The sequence below is a fragment of the Saccopteryx leptura genome, chromosome 3 (genome assembly GCF_036850995.1).
Source record: "Saccopteryx leptura isolate mSacLep1 chromosome 3, mSacLep1_pri_phased_curated, whole genome shotgun sequence".
Classification (NCBI taxonomy): domain Eukaryota; kingdom Metazoa; phylum Chordata; class Mammalia; order Chiroptera; family Emballonuridae; genus Saccopteryx; species Saccopteryx leptura.
The window spans coordinates 170,313,576-170,337,386 of NC_089505.1; the positions used below are offsets into that span (position 1 = coordinate 170,313,576).

General features: G+C 40.6%; 1 protein-coding gene across 9 annotated transcripts in view; it reads right to left on the reverse strand.

The window, feature by feature from the left end:
- LRRC8D (leucine rich repeat containing 8 VRAC subunit D) overlaps nucleotides 1-23,811 on the reverse strand; it is a 126,140-nt gene that overhangs the window by 76,622 nt on the left and 25,707 nt on the right. For 5 of the 9 annotated variants that reach the window (XM_066376835.1, XM_066376829.1, XM_066376830.1 and 2 more), the window contains exon 2: nucleotides 20,894-21,041. The exons of 2 other annotated variants lie outside the window; for them this stretch is intronic. The gene's annotated coding sequence lies outside the window, so the exon portion shown is untranslated. Of the gene's footprint in view, nucleotides 1-13,044; nucleotides 13,515-20,893; nucleotides 21,042-21,320; nucleotides 21,535-23,811 lie in introns of those variants that run through there. 2 more of the 9 variants (XM_066376833.1, XM_066376836.1) reach the window with 2 other exon arrangements.

The window sequence follows — 23,811 nt, forward strand, 5'->3', positions numbered from 1 at the left end:
GCCACTGGAGCTGGGTACTGGAGCAGCACATAGGAGAGCTAGAGAGAGATCAGATAAAATTTAAGAATTTAATTTTAAGACAGAATTGAGGCAACCTGGCAACTCACTGTAGCAGGAGCTAAAGGAGGATATATTATGGAAACTACTGAAGTGGTGACTGGTGGATGGTCTTCCACAAGCTGAAGTATTACAGGCCCTTGTAAGTGAGGACCACCTGCATTCAGAGACTGCACTGGACAGCTGTTTGAAACAGCATTTTTGTTTTATTTGCAATTTCATACCTCTGCATCTATTATGAAGATTTTTTAAAACTGACAAAAATACTCCTGACTTGCATAATATCACTCACATCCAGAGGCAGCAATATTCAAAACAAGTCTGTGTTCTTTTTGGAAAGTCTTGATTCCAAGACAAAAACCAGAGAACAATTTTTTTTTTTTTGGTCAAGACCCAAGAGTAACCAGCCTCCCTGATATATCTTTTGATCCTTATTATTGACAAGGCGCTTCAATGCAAACCCAAGACCTACTAAAGACCTTTTTTGACGGGACAATGGGCAACAGCTCCACAGAAGCACTCAGGTTTAAGACCCTGCAGCTCTACATGTTACAGCTCAGAAACAAGGATTTAACCCTTTGAGTGGTACGAACATTCATGTAGGTCCTCGTGCCTTCTGACCATCCAGACTACGATTGTACAAAAATTTTTATTTTAAAAATGTGTAAGGCAACATTAAAAAAGGCAATTGTATGTTCTTCTTGTTTCCATAAATTGGTTATCAAACAAACATGATTTTAAGTTAATAAAACTATAACTGGAACTAATTTCATTTTTTGAAAAAAAAAACAAAAACAAAAAACACCCTAACTCCTGGGGATCAGTGAGCATGAAAAAAACTCACTACCTAAAGGGTTAAATATCAAAAAAAATGGGAACTCAAGTTCAAGTGACCAATGCACCTGGCAGGATTTAACCCAGCATTAAACCTCTCCACGTAAATTTACAATTTTTGAAGAACAACTCTGGAAAAAGGTTCTCACGACCTCACACCCTCATGAACATTTTTAATATTTCAAAAATGCTTAAAAACCAAAACAAAGCAATTTAAAATTCTCCAAGGGTCAGGAGCAACTGGAATTAGCTTAAAAATGCATTGCACATGAAAGACACCAAAGCTTTATTCACAGCATCTTCTTCACACCAAAGCACAAGAAACAGAGGAAGAGCTAAACCACTGCAGACCACAGAAAACACACGGAGTTCATGTCTGACCTAGCCTACAACAGAAAACACACGGAGTTCATGTCTGACCTAGCCTACAACAGAAAACACATGGATTCATGTCTGACCTAGCCTACAACAGAAAACACATGGATTCATGTCTGACCTAGCCCACAACAGAAAAACTTCAAATAAACAGACTTGTTTTCAGTGGGCTCCCTGAAAGCAAGAAGTAAAAAAAAAAAAAAGAACCATAACCATTTTAAATACCTTGAAAGTAAGAGACAGTAGAATTTTATCAATATTCCAGGTTACTAGAATTGCTACAGAGGCAAAGGGAAGCAGAGGTCCCCAGAGCCGGCCTCCCTGACGTTGTCCACACAGCTCAGCCTATTACCCACTCACAGAGCAGTACGATCTTCATTCTGGGTCTGCCTCTGCCTCTTCCTCCAGGGGCCACAGACAGTACTATTTACGTGGGTCATCATTATTTTATTTAATCAACAATGTGTTACACTTACTGTATGTGCTAGGCATTGTTCCTAATGCCTCACAAACAAGAACCATTTAATCCTCATAACAACTGTATGAAGCAGCAACTATGATTATTCCTGCTCTACATATGGGGGCTCTAAAATTTACCCAGAGTCAAACAGCTAGTAAGTGATACAGCAAAGATCTGAACCCACTCCATCTTTTGACTATGTGACTATAAATATAATGGTTATTTTAATTTTCTCCTTTTTTCCCTCTATTTTGTATTTTCTTTTAAAGTGAATTTATTACTTTTATAACAGCAAAAATCTAAAAGATCATTTTCCCTTTGAAAAAGGAAACCAAAAATAAATAAATAAGACCTTGAATACCTATCGTATAAAATTATAGGATAAACACCTCACCTGCTGGAAGCCAAGCAACTAGGCCAGAGAATCTACTTTGAATCATTTGCTCCACAACCTATAATTCTAAACCCTGTTCTCCATTACACAGGCAGTAGTAAAGGGAGCAGAAATTATAAATAAGGGCAGTATGTATAACCTGGAGTAAGTTGTTTAAGCCCTGTAAGCCTCAGTTTCCTGATCTGACAAATGGGTATAATTATATCTGTCTCACATAAACCACTTAAAAACATAAAAGTACTGGGCACAAAGAAAGAGGTAAAAAAACAGTTAAACATAGGAGAACTATATTGTCCAAATACTTGCCTGTTGAGATCATTCCTGGACCAGAGTAATCAAATAAGGCAAAGACTGCCTAAAACCATCAAACATGGACAAAAGAAAGAATCTGAGAGAGAACACAAAGTTTTTCATCAACGCCTTAGTAATAAACAATTAGGGCTAATAGGGAAGAGACCAACGTTGAGGCACAAGAAATGCCTCCCAGGACCTGAGGCTGGAGTCATGATGCTGTGTTGAACGTAAGGAAGTAACTCTAGTGTTAGGGGCCATGTCTCCCCAGTGTGCTTTTTAAATAAGAAGAGTTACATTTCAAGGAGCAAGTTACTTCAACTCTCTGATTCTCTCTCCATTTCATTATTTATAAAGAAATTCATTAAATTGAGTGGCCCCAAAGATTCCTTACAACTCCAACAATCTGGATTTCTTTAATGGCATAACCAGATCTCTTCACATCATGAAGTACGTGTGAATGAGATTCCTCCACATTTTTAAGTGATGTCATTCTGTCAAGCAAGTGGGTCTTCAAATAGCGTGTAGAGAAGAAATTACTGATGTTGCGCCTTTAGCACCCACAGCAAGTCCTCAAAGTTATGTTAAATGCGCCTTTAAAAAAATACGCTCCTGGCCCTGGCCGGTTTGCTCAGCGGTAGAGCGTCGGCCTGGCGTGCGGGGGACCCGGGTTCGATTCCCAGCCAGGGCATATAGGAGAGGCGCCCATTTGCTTCTCCACCGCCCCCCTCCTTCTTCTCTGTCTCTCTCTTCCCCTCCCGCAGCCAAGGCTCCATTGGAGCAAAGATGGCCCGGGCGCTGGGGATGGCTCCTTGGCCTCTGCCCCAGGCGCTAGAGTGGCTCTGGTCACAGCAGAGCGACGCCCCGGAGGGGCAGAGCATCGCCCCCTGGTGGGCAGAGCACCGCCCCTGGTGGGTGTGCCGGGTGGATCCCGGTCGGGCGCATGCGGGAGTCTGTCTGACTGTCTCTCCCGGTTTCCAGCTTCAGAAAAATACAAAAAAACAAAAAAACACAAAAAAACGCTCCTGGCTCTTCTAAAAGTATTCCTCCCTCTCAACTATGACATCTGCAATTAAGAGCCTGGCTCCAAAACAAAAACTTAAATAGAGGAAAAATTAAATGATATCAACAGATTTTTTACATCCATAAACCTTCATATAAGAGGATTTTCTCATATCCAACTCCCATTTAGTGTTTCCATGACCATCAGCTATGAAGCAGAAAGTGCTACAGTAAAAGCTCATATATAGTAAAAGCTAAAGTAGCATTTATTAAGGTCTTCAGGGCGGTCCCTTGTACCAAATCCAAAGGACCAATAGCTGCTCACTGGCTTCCCTAGGTGTCACACACACTGATGGCAGTGTTACCTGAGAAGCTCAGGGTGTCCCTGAGTACCTTGGAAGGCCTTAAGGCACAGGTGGAGAAGGCAACAATAAAAGGAGAAAATAAAGGCTCTAAGAGAATGAAAGCAAGGGCAGGGAAAAAGAAGGAATGAAAGGAAGGGCAGTGAAAAGCTGCAGAATCACAGTCAGTTGTAAGAAATAACTACACTGAGTGCTTTACATACATTAAATTCACATCATTTTATCCTTATTTAAAAGAGGAACAAAATGAGGTTTAGAGTAGCTTAGTTGCCTGGGATCACACAGCTAGTACATGGCAGAGTTTGTATTTCAATATGAGTTTTTCTAGCACAAAGCTTGTGACTGAATGGTATATAGAGACTTGGTGACCTCAGAGAGCATCTCTGGCCACCTTCCCACGGCAGACTTCTCTCTAAATCCTGGGCCAAGGATGGACAGCCTCTCAAGATAGCGCTGGAGACAGTGCTGGCATTTCAGTCCAGTCTGCATGGCTTTGAAGGTTTCCTTCTTTTTTTAAAGATTTTATTTATTGCCTGACCAGGTGGTGGCACGGTGGATAGAGTGTCAGCCTGGGTTGCTGAGGACCCAAGTTTGAAACCCCAAGGTCGCAGGATTGAGCACAGGCTCACCAATTTAAGCAGGGGTCACTGGCTTTAGCATGGGATCATAAACTCAATGACCCCATGGTCTCTGGCTTGAAGCCCAAGGTCGCTGGCTTAAGCAAGGGGTTACTGGCTCGGCTGGAACATCCCTCCCCCCCCCCCCCCGGCCCTCCCATCAAGGCACATGTGAGAAATCAATCAATTAACAACTCAGGTGCCAGAACTATGAGTTGATGCTTCTCATCTCTCTCCCTTCCTGTCTGAGACTCTCTCTCTCTAAAAAACCAAAATAACAAAAACTAATTTTATTTACTGATTTGAGAGAGAGGACAGGGGGAGAGAGAGAGAAAGTGGGGAAAGAATAGGAAGCATCAACTCATTGTTGCTTCTAATATGGGTCCTGACCAGGCAAGCCCAGGGTTTCGAACTGGCAACCTCAGCATTACAGATCAATGCTTTATCCATTGCACCACCTGAGGTCAGGCAAAGATTTCTCATTTTAAGCCAAAGTCTGTCATCCTGCAATTCCCACTTGCCTTTATCTAAGGAGATCATCACATCTGCCAAAAATAAGGTTTCTTGCCAAAGCCCCTATCAATAACTAAAAGGAAAAATGGAAAATGTTAGAAAAATTTCAAGGAAAATCTATATATGGAGTTTTTGTTTTGTATTTTTAAAGATTTTATTTTTTCATTTTGGAGAATACAGAAAAAGAGAGAGAGAGAGAGAGAGAGAGAGAGAGAGAGAGAAGGGAGGAGGAGCAGGAAGCATCAACTCCCATATGTGCCTTGACCAGGCAAGCCCGGGGTCCCGAATTGGTGACCTCAGTGTTCCAGGTTGACGCTTTATCCACTGCACCACCACAGGTCAGGATATATAGGTTTGTTTGGTTGTTGTTTTTTTTTAAGAAAACAGGACATGTAAGATAAAAGCTTTGTAATACAAAGCTTTACTACAGAGAAGGTTAAGGTGGGCCTGCCTTTTGGTTAGTTATTTCATAGAAGTTGATGCATATCTATTTCTATAAATCAATCAATCAATCAATCAATAAATAAATCAGAGTTGCTTTAAATTTTAGCACAAAAGATTTACTTTAAAATATCACTGCAGAGGTTTTTATTTCTCCCAGAAAAGCTTAAGCTGTATATTTCCTTTATCTTGAAATGGTTCAGATAAAAGCCTCCCGTAAGTAGATTTGTTAGCTTTCTTTTCCAGCACTGGTGAAAGTTTACTTAGGAATGAAAAGCTCATCAAATGTGTGACCTTCAACTTTAACTAGTTAGCTTTTGGATTCCATTCATAAAGTGGGAATACTACTTGGTGAATCATATTTTAACACTATTGTAAATATTGTGGCTTTTTAGCTTTACTTATTACTGCCCCTAAAATACACAATTTACTTATCTAGAATTAATCAATAAAAGGCAGAAAAATTTACTCTAGCAACTATATAAAATTTCACATATTTTATACATGTATTTATAAAATGTACATTAATTTGGCAACTGCATAATTATTTAATGTTCAGTATTTTTACAGGGTTCTGCCCAACTCATTTGCAGTTTTAAAATTTTCACTTCACTGTTTAGAATCAACCTTCTGAAAATACAAAACGGGACTGAGCCTCTCTATGTTAGTGCACCGCTCTAATATCCAGCTCTCATACTGAACTGATCACAAGCTCATTACTTCCTTCAAAGAGTAAATTATTCCAAAAACACATAGAGGAATAATCATGAAATAAATAAGATAAAAAGGCAGTTCGAAATTAGTAGCTACTGACCTTTTCCTAAGAGTAGTTATTAAAGCATTATGGTTTACATTTACAAAAGCGAAGATAAGCTATTATACTATCATTTATTTTGGGGTGAAAAATCTCAGGTTTGTAGATAATCCTCTGTATTTAAAATAATGAGAGGATTATTTCTTTCCTCCATTTACAGTTCTTATCCTCAAACCATTTCTCACTTAAGTAATTTTCACAGCTGTGCCTGAGGAGCAAAAAGGCAGACAGAATGCTGTAATGTGGACTTGTGCAAGTTAACACCAGAGTGAGGGACCAACGGCAGCAACTCAAAGGCGCCAAGGCCAGCACAGGTAGTGCTTAGATAAATGGGCTAACAGCAGCCCTCAAATTCTCATCATTTGTTTCTTTGCTACCATTTCATGCATTGTCTTTCATTCAAAATTTAGTAAAAAAAAAACATTTTAAGTGTCAAATTACTTATCCTTACTCCCCACACCTTCTGAACACTAATATAATTTATTCTGCAAACACATTCATTAACATTTTAAACTTCTCTTAACTACCCGAGAAACTTGATTTCTGATATTTCTACTTATTGTAAAGTATCAGACATCAAAATATTATAAAGAAAACTTATTAAATTTTATTCATAATTCCTTAAATAGCAACTGTTCATATTTTTGTGTTCCCTTCAAAATCTGTATATACTCCAGAATGAGTTATTGTTTCACACTTCATATTTTTTCTAATTGTGTTTGTTTATATCAAAATTTTTTATTCTATTAGTTTCAAATAAATATTGCTACTACTTCATTTCTTAATCTGTTTGCACTGAACCATGCCATTTTCTTAAATCTTAGGTTGAATTTAGTTCATATAAAATCACAAATAAAGTCAGAAGATATATATATATATGAAGCAATAAAATATCCCCTCATTTTTGTGAGCAGTATATAATCAACATTAAAAAAACAGTAATGGTACTTTTCCCCAAAATTTCATAAGGGGAACTGAGTTTCCTGAAATCCAGACTATCAGCCTCAATTTAGTTACAATCTCTCCCCTTATTACCACAGACAATACCCCTAACAGCTACCCAAAAAGAGAAGTTTTCACACCAGCAAACCAAAGAACTATACAAGTTTCGTGTGAAAACCTATACTTTAAATTAGTTTTCAAGTGTTCTTAGTCTCCTCATTGTTTCCTGAAAAACTGTTAAAAGGCATAAAGACATTCTATGTAAAGAACTTAATGCAGAAAGAGAGGGGCTTGTGAACTCTGAATTAAGCGGAAGCCTAAGTCATTCTGCAGGTTCATTCTCACTGTGCAGACAGAGAAGGCACAGGACAAGAACCCACGACCTTCCCAGGGCAAGGTGAGAAGCAGTGAGCCGATTCCTTTTTCCTACCAGTGGAGTGCTAGTAGTTGTGGGACAATGTGCTTATCTCAAGCTGAAAACAGAGAGAGGGTATAAACTGTAAAACCATGGGAGAGCCAGTTTGTTTTAACTCTTCCTAACTCTTCAAAAATGGAAAGAAACTTGTTTCTAATTATAAAAGAAATACCTGCTTGCTATTAAAAACATAAACACAGAAAACTTTAAAAAATAAAGTAAAAGCTGTGTATAATCCTACCACCCAAAGATAAGTACTCTTAATATCATGGTATACAGCAGGGGTCCCCAAACTACGGCCCACGGGGCCGCATGTGGCCCCCTGAGGCCATTAATCCGGCCCCGCCGCACTTCTGGAAGGGGCACCTCTTTCATTGGTGGTCAGTGAGAGGAGCACATTGACCATCTCATTAGCCAAAAGCAGGCCCATAGTTCCCAGTGAAATACTAGTCAGTTTGTTGATTTAAATTTACTTGTTCTTTATTTTAAATATTATATTTGTTCCCGTTTTGTTTTTTTACTTTAAAATAAGATATGTGCAGTGTGCATAGGGATTTGTTCATAGTTGTTGTTTTTTTTTGTAGTCTGGCCCTCCAACGGTCTGAGGGACAGTGAACTGGTCCCCTGTGTAAAATGTTTGGGGACCCCTGGTATACAGCTTTCTAATTCTTTTTCTATGCTTACCACACATAAGTATGTTTTTGCTAAGGTTTTTTTTTTTTTTAAGAAAGTGAGATCAATTGTAAACTCTAGGGCAGGGGTCGGTCAGGAACCTTTTTGGCTGAGAGAGCCACGAATGCCACATATTTTAAAATGTAATTCCATGAGAGCCATACAACTACCCATGTACCTTACTCATTATCCAATAAAAATTTGGTGTTGTCCCGGAGGACAGCTGTGATTGGCTCCAGCTACCCGCAACCATGAGCATGAGCGCTAGGAAATGAATGGATTATAATACATGAAAATGTTTTATATTTTTAACATTTTTTTTTTATTATTAAAGATTTGTCTGCGAGCCAGATGCAGCCATGAAAAGAGCCACATCTGGCTCACGAGCCATAGGTTCCCAACCCCTGCTCTAGGGTAGCCATTAAAATTTTTGTAAAGTAAGTATAACTTGATAGGCTAAAAAAGGAGATAAAATGGAATCATCTAAGATGTTCACATAAACCCACAGAAGGCAGAAATTTCTAAAAAGGGAAAAAGCAAATGTAGCAAACTGAAAACAGTTTCAAACATGGTAGATATTAGCCCAACCATATCAAGAATCACTTTAAATGTGAATCATCTAAAGACACCAATTCAGAGAATATTTTAAAAAAAAACACACACCAAAATATATGCTGTCTTACAAGAGACCCACTGTAAATATAAAAAGATACGTTAAAAATAAAGGGAGAATCTGAGTTGATAAGCTACTTTGAGATGTTTTTCTACCCTTTCAAGAAAGACAGGTGCAGACTATTGAGATAGTCTGTAACTTTCTCAATGTACATGTAATTTTCCCTATATATAAAGTGTCCAATATTTCAAACTGTTGACCTATTTCATACTATCTGAGGAATATAGAACTGTATATTACTTGAGCCCACAAATTTAGAGACATATACTTAATACACTTTTCTCCCTATTCTTGCTTGTTTGTATCTCACAAACAAATCTGCCCGCCATACACAGATTACCTTTCTCTAAAGGGACTCTCATTCCTTGTTTCTGGAAGCAGAGAAATATTAACAAATGTTCTTAGTCCTACCTGAGAATGTATGTGTATGTACGTATACATGTATGTATTCAAATAAAATTACTGTAGCAGACTTCTTCTTAAATGTATGTAGTTCAACATTCAACATGAGCTACAAAGTTTTTCTTACTAGCAAAGCTATTAAATAATTTAATAATCTAGCAAGTTCATTTTTAAGTGCCATATAGTTTTCCTCTAGTCTTCCTAAATTTAATGCCCAGGAAGGATATGTTCCATTGCTGCACGTCTAGCACGCCCATACTAATTACACACATCTTGGAAATGGCTTCTCCTAGACATATTACACAGTCAACATTTAGGCTCAATTGATTTAATATATACTAAAGGTGTATTTCTTAAATGTACATAATATCCTGGTTCCGTGTGTGTGTCTGTTGTGTGTGCGTTTTAACAGTATCACATTTGATTTTCTGAGGTTAGAAAAAAAATGACTGAAAATTTCCCATTGTGTGATGATGCAGGAATCTTTGATCTCCACTACTGAGTTCACAGTCAGGCTATTAAATTTATTTTGAGAAAGCAAATCCTTCCTGTTGTTTCTCAGGAAATGGAAGAACACCTTTTTAGACTATGTTCTAATTTCACAGTTTAAATGGGTTTAACTTTTTAACTATGTTTCACTTTGAAGATTTCATTATGTGGAGAAATTAAGACCTTTAGAAAGAAACTACTAGACCCTGGCAGTTTGGCTCAGTGGTGGAGCATCAGCCCCAGCACGTGGAAGTCCCGGGTTTGATTCCTGGCCAGGGCACACAGGAGAAGCACCCATCTGTTTCTCCTCCCTTCCCCCCCCCCCTTCTCTCTACCTCTTCCCCTCCTGCAGTCAAGGCTCCATTGGAGCAGGTTGGCCCGGGCACTGAGGATGGCCCCATGGCCTCGTCTCAGGTGCTGGAATGGCTCTGGCTGCAATGGAGCAATGGTCCCAGATGGGCAGAGCATTGCCCCCACTAGAGTCTAGTGGGCATGCCAGGTAGATCCCGGTCGGGTGCATGCGGGAGTCTGTCTCTCTGCCTCCCTGCTTCTCTCTTCAGAAAAATATAAACAAACAAAACAAAACAAAAGGAAACTACTGCAGTCAGTGGACAGAAAATAGAATTCTCAGACTTCAACTAAAAGGGTAAATTTTTTTAAAATATCTCACACAAACTGTTACACCCTGTTTCTTCCTGAGAAGAATTTTCTAAGCATTAAGTTGTTTAACAGTTCAATGAGGAAAATAAGAAATGCACAAATTTCTCTTAAATATGTATCAGGATAAAGATTAGAAGCTTAATTCCTTTTTTTTTTTTTTAAAAAGAGTGACCTGTCACCTGACCATGTGGTGGCACAGAGGATAGAGCATCAGCCTGGGATGCTGAGGACCCAGGTTCAAAACCCCAAAGTGGTCAACTTAGGGGCAGGCTCACCAGCTTGGGCACGGGGTCGCTGGCTTGAGCATGGGATCATAGATATAACCCCATGGTTACTGGCTTGAAGCCCAAGAAACTTGACTTGTAGCCCTCTGGTCAAGGCATGTATGAGAAAGCAATCAACGAACTAAGGTGCCACAACTATGAGTTGATGCTTCTCATCTCTCTCTCTTTTTGTCTCTCTCTCTCACTTGCTTAAAAAAAAAGTGTCCTGTCAGCTGTTTGGGCTTGTTCAATTATTATAGTAATCTATGGAGCCACTCACAGGATCTGGATTCACCCTCAAATCTAGCCACACCTTTAGATGTCATTCCTGTTAAGGAGGCAGAAACAGGTAAAATGTCTTTGGAGAGTAAAGACATTTTACTCTTCTGAAGGAGATCCTCCTTCAGAATGAAGCACATACCCAACTGAAAAGAATGATGAAATGCTTCAAACTGTTTCTGATTTCTACAAGCAAAGAAAAAACTAAGGTGTAGTGAAGAAGATGGTAAGGAGGAAAAACTGAAGGTAAGATGCATAAATATGCTTAGCCTTCTCCAACTATTGAACTCTCTTCTACTAGGCTACACTTTTTTTTTTTTTTTTTTTATTTATTCATTTTTTAGAGAGGAGAGAGAGAGACAGAAAGGGAGAGAGAGAGGAGAGAGAGACCGAGAGAGAGAGAAGGGGGGAGGAGCTGGAAGCATCAACTCCCATATGTGCCTTGACCAGGCAAGCCCAGGGTTTTGAACCAGCGACCTCAGCATTTCCAGGTCGACGCTTTATCCACTGCGCCACCACAGGTCAGGCTAGGCTACACTTTTAACCAAGAGGGAGAGATAAACCCAGTGAAAATAAAATGCAATAGTATAGGGAAAGAAACAACATAAATGACAAAGGGAAAGACCATCACCTCCACCTCTATGAATGACCCGCTGATGTCTCAGGCAGCCATAGCATCCAGCAAAGCCATGTCTACACCTTGCACAACTCCCACCAAAAACTCCCCATTCCTGTTCTCCCTTTCCCGACCCGCCTCCTTTCTCCCCATGCAGGGGCAGCCTGGTAACAAACACTTGGGCATGGTCAGCTGACAGCTGTCCTGGTTTCATGTTATCAACTCCCCAAAGGCACTGGCATTACTCTTGCTCTCAGTGAACTCCTGAATGATAAATGACAGGACTCTAGCCACTCTTCTTGTGCCCTCAGTTTTGTCTAATGGTGTACGAGTCTCAAAGAAATTCTGAGCATCACAAGAGGCTTGAGAAGACATCAAATGTAACTTCTTCCACTGAAAGATGGGGAAACTGAGGCTCAGAGACATTAGCTGACTTCCCCGAGACCATAATTTGTTAATGGAATAACTAACACTAGAACTCATTTCCCTAAAGCTCAGTTTATTTCTTCTTTTGGCCTACTTTCCCATCCTTCCTCCCACATCCTTAAGCTTCCTTAAATCACCATCTTAACATTTCAGGCAAAGCCTGTGTGTTTTATTTTAAAAGGTCATTTATGGTATTACTCTATCAACCAGAAACAAAACAAAACCACCATCAGTACCTAATCCTCACTGATAAAACCCCAACTGGGCCCTCAATGACATATGACCATTACTCATCCTAAATCAGTGAGCTCCTTTTTCCAATTGTTACTAACTTTCAAATGTCTTCTCTATGCCTCCTCACTCTCAGCAGATTTAATCTGCTCCTACTTTACCCAGAAAACACAAGCCATCAAGAATGATGTAAACTTCCTTCGCCTCCACTTGCATGCTACTCTACTATCACACACATCTTTACTGTGTCCTCCCTGTCCAAAAAGAACTAATATTCCTATTTTATCCCAAGAGAACCCCTTTGAGCACACTTGCACTCCAGGCCTTGGCTCCCTTATCTTTTCGGGAACCTTACTCCATTAGTTATCCTTTCTTCTACCTTTAGTCACTTCAGTATTTTCAACCAAAATACAAGGAAACAAAAGAAAACACAAGAAAAACATCCTGGTGCTCAGTATTACTGTCATTTTTGTTTGTGGATTTCCCTGATCCTCATTGCCTCCCCTCTTCTTTCATCTGCTCAGAATTTGGTCCTCTGGCCATCTCTGGTGGATCAACTACATCCACAGCTACAACCACCAGTTTTAGTCACTTTCCAACACACATCTCCAGTCCTGACTTCTCTCCTGGGGCCTAGGCCTCTCAGCTGAATACCACACAGGTCACCCACCTTTACTTCAAACTGAACCCACTATTCTCTGCCCAAACTTGCTCCTCTTTTACATTTTTCACACTGACTAATGGCACTCCACACAGCGAATCTCCCCAATCAGAGACAACAAGAGTCTATCTTCTTCCTCCTCCCCTCCCACTTACCATCAAATCAGAAATTTCTTCTCCTAAGTAATTCTCAAGTCCGTCCTCTCCTCTTCTTTCTCGCCACCATCACCTTAGTTCCAGTCTTCATTATTTCTACTTGAATTATTTTAATAGCCACTGGATTTCTCTTTGCTTCCTTTTCATATTATCTTAAGACAGTAACTTGAGCATTAATTTCACCTTTGATGGTTCCACAATCCTCTCAAGAAGAAGTCCCCACTGTCAGAAATAGTATGTATGGCCCTAGACAAGGCTGGGGCAAGAATCTGCACCAAGAGGCACCACCAGCCTCTTCTCCCTTCTGCTCCATGATCTCTCTGCTCCAGTCATTTAACTCCGTGTTCCTCACACATGGAGCAATTCTGGGCTCTGAACCTGGCTGTTTCTTCTGCCCCTGCCCCTGCCCCGATTCAGCCTGGTAAATAATCCTATCTTATCCCTTCAATATTCAGAACAAAATCCCCTCCTGTGTGTTAGTTCCTTACTAAGAAGAAAACAAATCACTCCTTCCTTTGTACCCTACTCTCCATTACTATTTATCACATTGTATTGCTGTAAAGTGCCTCACACGCTACAATCTAGTAAATGATTTATGTATCTATCTTCTGAGGTCAGGCACTGTGTCATATACACGTTGTATCTTCAGAACTTAGCACAATGACTGGTACACAGCAGATAGTAGGAAGAGAGATAAGGGAACTAGGATTTAAGTTTAGAGCTCAGCAAATGTCTGCTGAATAGATGAAGTAGCTTGGCTGTCAATTATATCAGAATAATTGATTAAGAGACAAGGATGGTAACACAGGTGGCTCTGACAGCTGAGAGGTGAGCACGGAGGAACCCCAATCAAGTCCTCTCTTGGGTATGTAAGTTCAGTCAGGTCAGTAGCCGGGGCTGTTATACTCAAACTAGGGTATAATACATTTTATTCGATGCACAATAGGATTTCAACAGCCCAAGACATTGATCTTATCTAAATACATTGATCTTATCTAAATACTACAGCTTTTGGACTCTAGAATGTTCTACATCTACATTATAATTTTATCTAACTTTGTGCAAGCTTAGGGAATTTTGTAGTTAGATTACAGCCCTCTCTTACATCCATAGAGCACCTTAAGAACTGCAAACAAAAGGAAAAAAATACAGCCTATCAGCAATATAATTCTGGAACTGATATCTAAGAGTAACATCTTTGGCTTTAGATAAACCATGTCATGCAATATCTATTTTGAGACCACAATTGCTCTCCCACAATAAATTCAAATTTATTTATAATAGCCATGTTACTTACGTACAACATGGTTTCATCCCATTTCATAAACTAAGGGAAAAGTACACTATATTCTGCATAGGGATATAAATTCCTGATTGTCAAGTAAGGTGACTGAGCATTCAGTGTGACATCAACTGGAACCTGGAGGAGGAATGAGACCCAGTGAACTGAGGAGAGTGGAGAAGAGCAAACTTGGAGAATCCAAGCTGAAACTGGCAATGTTTTCCCATTAATAAAGAGACATCTATAATTAACAGGCTTTCAAGAGTATTCAGCCATGTATTACGGCATTGCACCTCATAAAACATTCATTTAAAAGCTGTACCAGGAAGGCACATCCCAGCTCAATAAGCACATGCATAGAACTGATGCAGAGTCGGAAGAAGAAAGAGAAGCCTTTGAAGTGAAGTTCCCACTGGCCTACAGAGACCACCAAGTATGAAAGGCTGCCATACTTACTTAAAAAACAAAGAAAAGAAAGAAAGAATAAAACTGAGAAGAAAATGTAATGCTAGGAATGTTAAAATTAAATTATATTATTAAATAAACACATGAAAGAATGTTTCAGAGACATAAACACATTTCTAGAAAATGTGTTTGCAGATCTAAAGAGTGAACACAGATGCAAACAAGGGCAAGAAGTCTACCTAAACTCATCTAAAATACTTTGAACTTTTAAATTTATATCAACCATGCTAATAAAATATAAATGTACATATAACAAGAGAAAACCTATTTCAAAGCCACAGTGATTAAGAAGTATATCAATGACTCAGGAATACACAAACATGCCATGTGTACAAACCAGAGGTCTCAAAAAAAGACCTATTTAAATGTGCATTTATATGCTAGAGGTTGCACCAAAAATCTGAGAATGGATTATTTGTTAAATAGTGGTGGGGAAACTGAGTCACAAAGATGACCAGTTGCTTAAAAATAAAAATGGATTTTATACCTCACATTTTAAATTCCAAATAGTTTTAAAAACCCAAATAAGAGCAAACCCATAAAGCTAATGAAGTGAGGCGACTGCATTGTGAGCCCAGAAGAGAAAAGGATTTCTTAAATAACTCAAAATGCACTGGGCATAATATTAAAATTAGTGGGTTCAACTACATTAAAATTCAAGATTTGTTGTTGTTAATGAAATGTACCAAATTTATCAGTTCAGTGACATACTAGGAAAAAACATCCATGACATCTAAAGCTAACAAGAGATTAATTTCTAGAATATACAAACAACTCCACAAGAATTCTTTTAAGAAATTTCTTACAGGAAAAGACAGGTGACCCAATTCATAGAAAAAGAAAATTAAGTAAATGAAGAGATGCTCAACCTTAACTGTAATAAAAAAAAGGCAAAATTAAAGTATGAGGTACAATTAACATCTATCAACTTAGCTAAAATCAGAAAATGTGTAAAAAAAAAAGGAATCATCATGCAGTGTTTTTATAGAGACACAAGCCTGACTACAATCTGCACAGTTCCTAATAAAATTAGTAGGCTTATCTCTTAAGAGTCCGCAATATTGCTTTGGACCAATCGATTTAATATACGTAGGCTCCTTAAGAAAAAAAAATACATACTGTATGAAAGCCAAAAATATTTATAAAAAGGCTGACTATATGTCTCTATTCCTAAAGTCTGCATCTTCTCTACGGTTCTAATTGAACCTTTGCTGAACGTGTAGGTACGACTAAACAAAACGTTATCATTTCCCTTTATAGCTGAGGTAGGGACAGAGAGAGAGCTGGAGTAATGAGGGGAATGTCTTAGTGTAGAGACTGATAAACAGGAATCTGAGTCCATGCAACCTGGAACAGTTACAATCTCCTTCCAGGGGTGGTCGCTTTGTAAGTCATATAAATGTCTCATCACTTGTTGCACACCAGAAACTAATATAATGTTGTATGTCAACTGTAATTTAAAAAATCTTTTAATATTGGCCCTGGCCGGTTGGCTCAGTGGTAGAGCATCGGCCTGGCGTGCAGGGGGACCCGGGTTCGATTCCCGGCCAGGGCACATAGGAGAAGCGCCCATTTGCTTCTCCACCCCCCCCCCTCCTTCCTCCCTGTCTCTCTCTTCCCCTCCCGCAGCCGAGGCTCCATTGGAGCAAGGATGGCCCGGGCGCTGGGTCCTTGGCCTCTGCCCCAGGCGCTGGAGTGGCTCTGGTCGCAGCACCCCCGGAGGGGCAGAGCGTTGCCCCTGGTGGGCGTGCCTGGTGGATCCCAGTCGGGCGCATGCGGGAGTCTGTCTGACTGTCTCTCCCCGTTTCCAGCTTCAGAAAAATACAAAAAATAATAATAATAATAAATCTTTTAATATTAATTTTTAATTAATATAAATTAAAAGGAAAGACAACCATAAAAAAGAAAAAAAAGAGTTACAACCTCTGCTGGCCTTAGTTTATCATCTATAAAACAGGGATAAGACCTTCCTTGCACAACACCAGAAGGATCAGCGACAATCCATGTAATTTGTGTAGCACATGTAGGGTGTTCACTGAATAGGAAATGATTTCTTTTTAACTAGAAAAAGAATATCCTTCACTAGCCCTAACAGATTCTAGTGCCTTGCCTACACTATCCTAAACAGAACACCCATGCCACAGGCACAAAAACCAGACACAGATTCAATATGAACTTACATGTCAGTTTCTTCCACTACAGAGCAGGGATAAATAATCTCTTTCCTTCCATATATTTATGGTTGGAAAGCCTCTTTTAGCTTTTGGGAAATTAATATGAGGCTGCTACTGGTGGTAGTTGTGACAGTGATGACTCTGCAAATGGTGTCAAGTCCTGACTCTACAAGCAGAAGGAAAGGATACTCCCAGAGCACTATAGGAAACATGCTCTTAGAAGAAATGCAGTTATCCATGACTGAGCAACAGCAAGACCTCCAAGCTGACCATGAAAAACAATTAACCCGGAATCCAGAGCAGATTCAAAGTCTGGACTTTACACATCATGTCTTTAATGTACAACAAAGAGGAAAAATTTCACCTTGGAATCTTTACAACCCGAAGAAGGCTAAGACACCACACATTTTACATTTTACATCACTGCTTCAGTATTTTCAGCCTGGAGCAGTTGTTTCACTTTGGTCCTGACTTCCAACCTGAGGACTGGAGGGTCCTGGCAGAGATCTATACACATTCAGCTCACACATACATGTACTACTATTTTCAAATGCAGGAAAATGCTGTGGTGACCATTTACAATATATCTTCAGTTGAAATTAAACAGTCACTTTGTCATTAAATATCAGCAATCATCAGAAATAAGAAAATGCTAAACAAGTCAAAATCTTTGAAGTACCTAAGTATTAAATAAGTGTTTCCTGATTTCTGTAATGGTTGAGAACCACTACTTTAATGTTTACAATTTCTATCTAAAGGAAAGAGACATGAAGGAAAAAGAATTTTAAAAAAAATGAAAATCCTAACACGCATTTATCTCCACTTCCGGTCCTCTCTTGGCCATAAACTTTTCCTTGGCATTTAACATCAAAGTTAGTTACCCTTTCATTTAGTTCACAAGCTACTGCAACTGTCCAAATCAGAAATGGCAATGCATTGTGTATTAAGAAAAATACTGCCTGACCTGTGGTGGCGCAGTGGATAAAGCGTCGACCTGGAAATGCTGAGGTCGCCGGTTCAAAACCCTGGGCTTGCCTGGTCAAGGCACATATGGGAGTTGATGCTTCCAGCTCCTCCCCCCTTCTCTCTCTCTGTCTCTCTCTCCTCTCTCTCCCTCTCTGTCTCTCTCCTCTCTAAAAATAAATAAATAAAGTAAAAAAAAAAGGAACTAACTTTAAAAAAAAAAAAAAAAGAAAAATACATTTCATTCCTCAGTTACAGCAGAAAGATCACTCAATATCTCTTTCCCTCTACTTTCTCTTTCTTCTCTGATGCTTTAACACAATTACATAGAGGATAAGTTATAGGTCACTACAGATACCCCAACTATTGAAGAGAAAATAAATGTTCTATCCAGCATTTTCTTGCCCAGTGAGAATGTACCCCAAACTTGAATTTATATTCTCCATACAACATAAACCCCTACATAAAAAAAGCCTCAACTTTAAGTATTGCAAAGATAAGAAAAAATAAACTTCTATTCATAGGAGGAATATTACAAAAATATTTACTACATAATTCAAAGTGTACATGGGTTTGCCCATGTCTTTCTGTAATACTGGCTTTTCTGTGGCGTATCCTGAACTCAGTGGAGGAGTTGGGTAGCTATGTACAGTGGTAGAATGGTATGTATGTATGGTAGGCAGGTGTGGGGAGCATCATATACATCATATATTAATTTATTATTTTTTTTCTGGGATGTAAATTGTACTATGGAGAAACCAGAAGTGGTTTTTTTAATTATAAAAAGTTAAAATCTGGTAATCTGACCCTTCACAAAGATATTGTTCACTAAAGCCTGCATAAGACATCTGTAAATTAAAATACACTACTAGAAGTTTGGCAGCCAAAGAGGAGTAACTCATCATAAATGAGCTACAGAAATTGTGCTCTGTAAACACAAAATGAGAATCTGAAGACTAGTTATTATTCCTGAGTTATTATTTAGCTATTATAAAATCTGCTAGAGTAGGAGTAAATCCTGTTCCTAAATAGAGGACAGGTTTGAAGGGTCACAAAGGCAGTTCTATTTAATCTCAAAGCAGAGTGACAGATTCTGAAGCAAGTCCTCGAAAAAATGAGTAAATCAGAATGCCAGGTGCATACCTGGGTATCAAATGGAGGCAAAACACTATGGTTGTACAGGTCTGTCAAGGGTCTTTCTTAATGGTTTATTTTCACTTTTCACCTCATAATGTATTTGGCCAAAAAAGAGGCATAAACATAGACAGTTTATAATTAAATTCAAATGTAAGAAACCCACATCTATGTATCTAGAAAAAGATGAAATTGCTTTGTTCTTATAATATATCTTGGCTACTTACTGCTAACAAAATTATGCCAATTATTGATATTATCACAAATGCTCAAAGCAGCTGCACTTTAAAAGAAATTAAAGTCCTGAAGGAGTACTGGAATAATTGGATCTTATCATTCAAATTACCTCCATAGTGCTGATAGAAAATAAGAAAAGGAAGGGAGGGGGCAGTACAAATTGACCAGGCTACTTGACTAAAGATTTTCTTTTTAAAGCAAAAAATTAATTATTTCGTAAATATATTTTATATAAAAACTTCAAGTGAGAAGGGTACAGTCAGCATTCAACATAACGAATTTATATAGCACAGATAACCTGGTTTCCTGAGGAAGCCTGGCTGCCCAATGTGCTGAAGGAGCTAAGTGCATATAGTACTGTCATCATGCACTTCCCTCCCTGCAGCAGACAGAGCCCCTTAGAACCTCACTTTCCTTGCCACTAGTCACCTGTTCATGTCCCTTCCTCCAAAGCAGAGTAAGAAGATGCTACTTGCTTTAACATTGTTCAAACACTTAATTTGAGGCCATCCAATATCATCAAACTGATGCTTCTCCCACGTCCTTGGGTATCCCTCCACAGAGAGTTTCACCAGGTAAATAAATACAGGGGGAGAAACATGTGGGCTTTCACTGCAGGGGAAGTCACTTGGACTTAGTCCACAGGACCTGCCAGGGAAATGAAGAAGAGAAAGTCTGTGTATAAAACCAACCTCTTCCTCTAGCATTTTGTTTTCCACCTATGAACACCTGACATGGAGCAAGCTGTGGATGGGAAATTAGACTCCACCTGGTGAATTTCAGAAAAAGTCATTCTCAATGTTACTCTGATGAAAAATGGAATGTAACGAATCAAGATGTCTGGCTCCTACCTTTAAAAGTACCCTCTGTCTCAGCAAAGGAGCCTGGCTAAGGAACCACACCTGGAGTTAAGAAGCCAGACACCAGACTAAACACCTCAGAACTAGCTGCCCCTCCTTTCTGGTCACTACCTTTTTTTTTTTTTGGTGCATGTCTGCATCACTAATTCCCTCAGTTCCTGATGTCCATGCTCTCTCAAAAACAGAAAGCAAAGAGGGGGACTTCTGTTTGTGGCTGAAGAGCTGGGATATCTGAGCCCGGAAGCCAAGACTCCTGCTCTTCCTCCCACCTTCCACTTCACCTCCAGCTCATCCTCCTTCCCTTCCTAGAACCCCCACCTCTCACACTGCACCACTCTTAACAACACCCAAGCCTCCCCGGACATTTATGTAGATGAGCCCAGGCCAGCGAGTGAGGAACAAAGAGCCACTGCTTCAGGCGGCGGCGGCAGCAGCAGCAGCAGCAGCAGCAGCAGCAGCAGCAGCTAGAGGAGGAGAGGACAGCTGGGACTCCTGGACAGGCTGCCCAGTCTGGAAAGCTGGGGTAGATCCCGCCCGATTCAGCACCCAGCAGACGTTGTGACGGAGTTTGGCAGAAGCCCTTGGGGGAGAAAGCAGTACGTGGGGCGCAACCAAGAATATGCAGGCAAGTCAGGCTGCAGCCGGAGCTGGAGATCCGGCTGAGCGGCGCCTGGGGCGGCGGCCAGTGACAGCCCAGCGCCCTGCCCGGGGGCTCCCAACCCGGCCCCACGCACCTGGACCAGGCGGCCACCCTGCTCCCTCAGGGTGCTCTCTGGGGACTCGGCTTCCGGTGGGCTCCGCAGGCTAGAACCCGCGGCGGCACGGAGACTTCACTCCTCCATCCTGGGACCCGGCAGCACGTTACAGACAGCCGTGCACTTCCTGTTTGAAAACACAGGGGAGCGAAAGAGCGAGAGACCCAGTGTTGGCAGCGTGGAGGGAGGGGCGCGGGCCGGTGGGGAGGGAGGCCAAGGGGGCTGCGGGCTGCATGACCGCCGCCCTCCTGGCCCTGGTGGGCAGCGGGCGCTTGGCCCCGCCACACCAGCGACCCGCCAGCTGCTCCCCGGCCCGGCCTCCCCCTGCCGGCGGCGGCCACCAGCCCGGCGTGCACGCAGCCCTTCCGTTTCCAGCGCCTGCTGAGTCTCCCCTCCCCGCAAGTACCTAGTCAGTCCATTACACGTTTCCTCCCAGTGCCCAGAGTGCAGTCTGCCTCCGTTTTCCTCCTTACTTCTCCTCCCCACCCCCGCCCTTGAAAAAAGAAATCGCTTTGGAGAAGGTGTCAAGACAAGACTGAGCCTTTGCGGGGGAGTGGAGGCTGGGTTTATGCAAAATTTTAAAGTTAACAGCCACATCCCAGTATCCCCACTCCAGCCCCTCAGCCTTAAGGGCTTCAGGATGGGAAATTACTTGTCTTGCGCCTGGCTAACTCAAAAGAGTGTGTGCACATAGCTGCCAGGAACTGGAAGGAAAATAAACGTAATCCGGGTTCCTAGGGTCTTTCTCTACCCGGATCCTCACCCTCACAATCCCCTAACACTTACATATACCAATTTCACACAAAGACAATCATGGAGTGCATTCTTTCAGCAAACAAGTGTTTCTCTGCATGAATCACTCAGCAGTTCCAAAGTTCTGGGTTTATGTTCATTTTGTTAACCTCTGACTTAGGTGAACTTCAGGGTAGTGTTTAAAAAATAGTAAACAGATGGTTTAAGAACCTGCCACGTGCAGAGTGTGCCAGCTCTAGGTAGTGTGTGTCTGTGTTCAGGGCCTAGGTTCTGGGCTTCCAGGTGTGGAGGGCTTCAGCTATACCCCGTGTCTGTCCTTGCATACAAATCTTAGCAGGTTACAAGGCATGCACGGGGAGTCTCTAACAAACAACTCCTTTTATTATCATGCTGATGACTTAAATAAGTTATTCATGTCTCAAAACAATGTGGAGAACAGAATAGAAAAGATGATTTTCTACATAAAAGTTAAATTGTGATTGAAGTAGAAAGAAACTGATGGACATAAAGCTCCTACTCAGTGCTAGACACCATCTTATTTTAATATCCTCTTGGTCCAAACATTTCCCAATAGATCTGCAAAAGCATCCTATTCTCATATTCCCAACTGAGAAAACAGGGTCAGAGAAGTTCAGTAATTGCCCCAAAGTCTCAGTTACAAAGTGGTCAAATGGAGAGTTGAATAACAGGTCTTTCCTAAGTATAAAATCTGGGCCATTTCCTCTACACTGCTAGTTATCAAAACAACAGTGAATTCTGGGAGAAAAATCAAGCCCACTGACCATCTGTGATCCATTCCTTCCTCTCCAAATGATCCTGCAATTTACATGCTACCATTCTGTAGGAGCTCAGTTCCTTCCCAACCTCCATGAATACTATGCACCTTGATTACTCAAGCAGAGAACACTGTTCTCTTTCCCGTATCTACTACTTACTACTGGCTCTGTCAGCCTTTTCAGAATTACTTGGTGACAAAAGTTCAAAAGGTTCTAGGATAGCTACTCATATGCCAAGGTACAAAGTCTGTTCAAAGTAGAACCTAATCAGCTAACATTTGTTTCTTGAATTCTTTTTCTTTAACTGGGCCTTTTTAAGAAGAAGGCAAAAAATAAAAAAAAATAAAGACATGCATGGCCTCAACTTTTACTGAAAGAGTGGCAATGCCCTCATTTTCCATTTCCTTCTACTTTAGCACTGTTTACCATGCACCTGTCAGTAGCACGCTGCTATTACCCTCTGTTAAGCCACAAAACCAAAGCCCATATTAGAAAATGATTAAGAATCTTGGCAACAGCGAGAGCCCGGACACTTGCAGAGAAAGTGAGGGAGAAAGCTTTTGTTTTGTCTCCAGATGAACTGCATCTCACGTGCCCTTCCCCATCACCTCACACTCAGTGGCACAGGCCCTGAAGTTGTAGGGCATGCAGCTGAAAGGCAAGGGCAGTTGTGGGGTGAAGGCAGGGCCCTCAAGTGTGATGGCAGGTGCTGTGCGAGAGCAGAAATGAAAACCCCCATCCTTCAGACATTCCAGCTAATGAGGGCTTATTACTAAACACTTCTGAGGGTTCTCAGCATCCTTTTAGGGTCCAGTTCTGCCTCTGCTGCCACCTTTGTCCTTTGCATACTTCCCTGTTTACCCTAAACCTTTCAACTCTTCTCCTTTCAAACATTTAATGCTTCTTCCCAAAGCACTGTCATTTCTTTCCCACAAGAACAAGGACATTCAGCTCAAAACTTCTCTCACTTCTCTCTCATTTAATAAATGCTGTCAATAATTACCATGCTTTCAAAAATGCAACTCTATTTTTAAATACCTTTTGGTATGCCTGCCTTCATTTCTGTTGTGCATTATAATTCCAAAAGCCTAGAAGGAAAACCTCTGAAGACAAGTGAGATGGTTGAGAAAGCAAAGGAAACATCCTTGAATTAGCCTGTATGAATCCCAGACTTTGTAGTTAGGGTAACACATCACTCCTAAGATTCTATCAGTTTTTGACAGGTTCCCTCACAACCACAGAGCCCAAGCCTTGTACTGTACCCTCCCGTGGCTTATCTATTTTCCTAACCCTTCTGTATTTCATGGAGAAGTGTTTCTTCCTTACCACTACTGAGTAGAAAAATAAAACATATTAAACTCACAACAT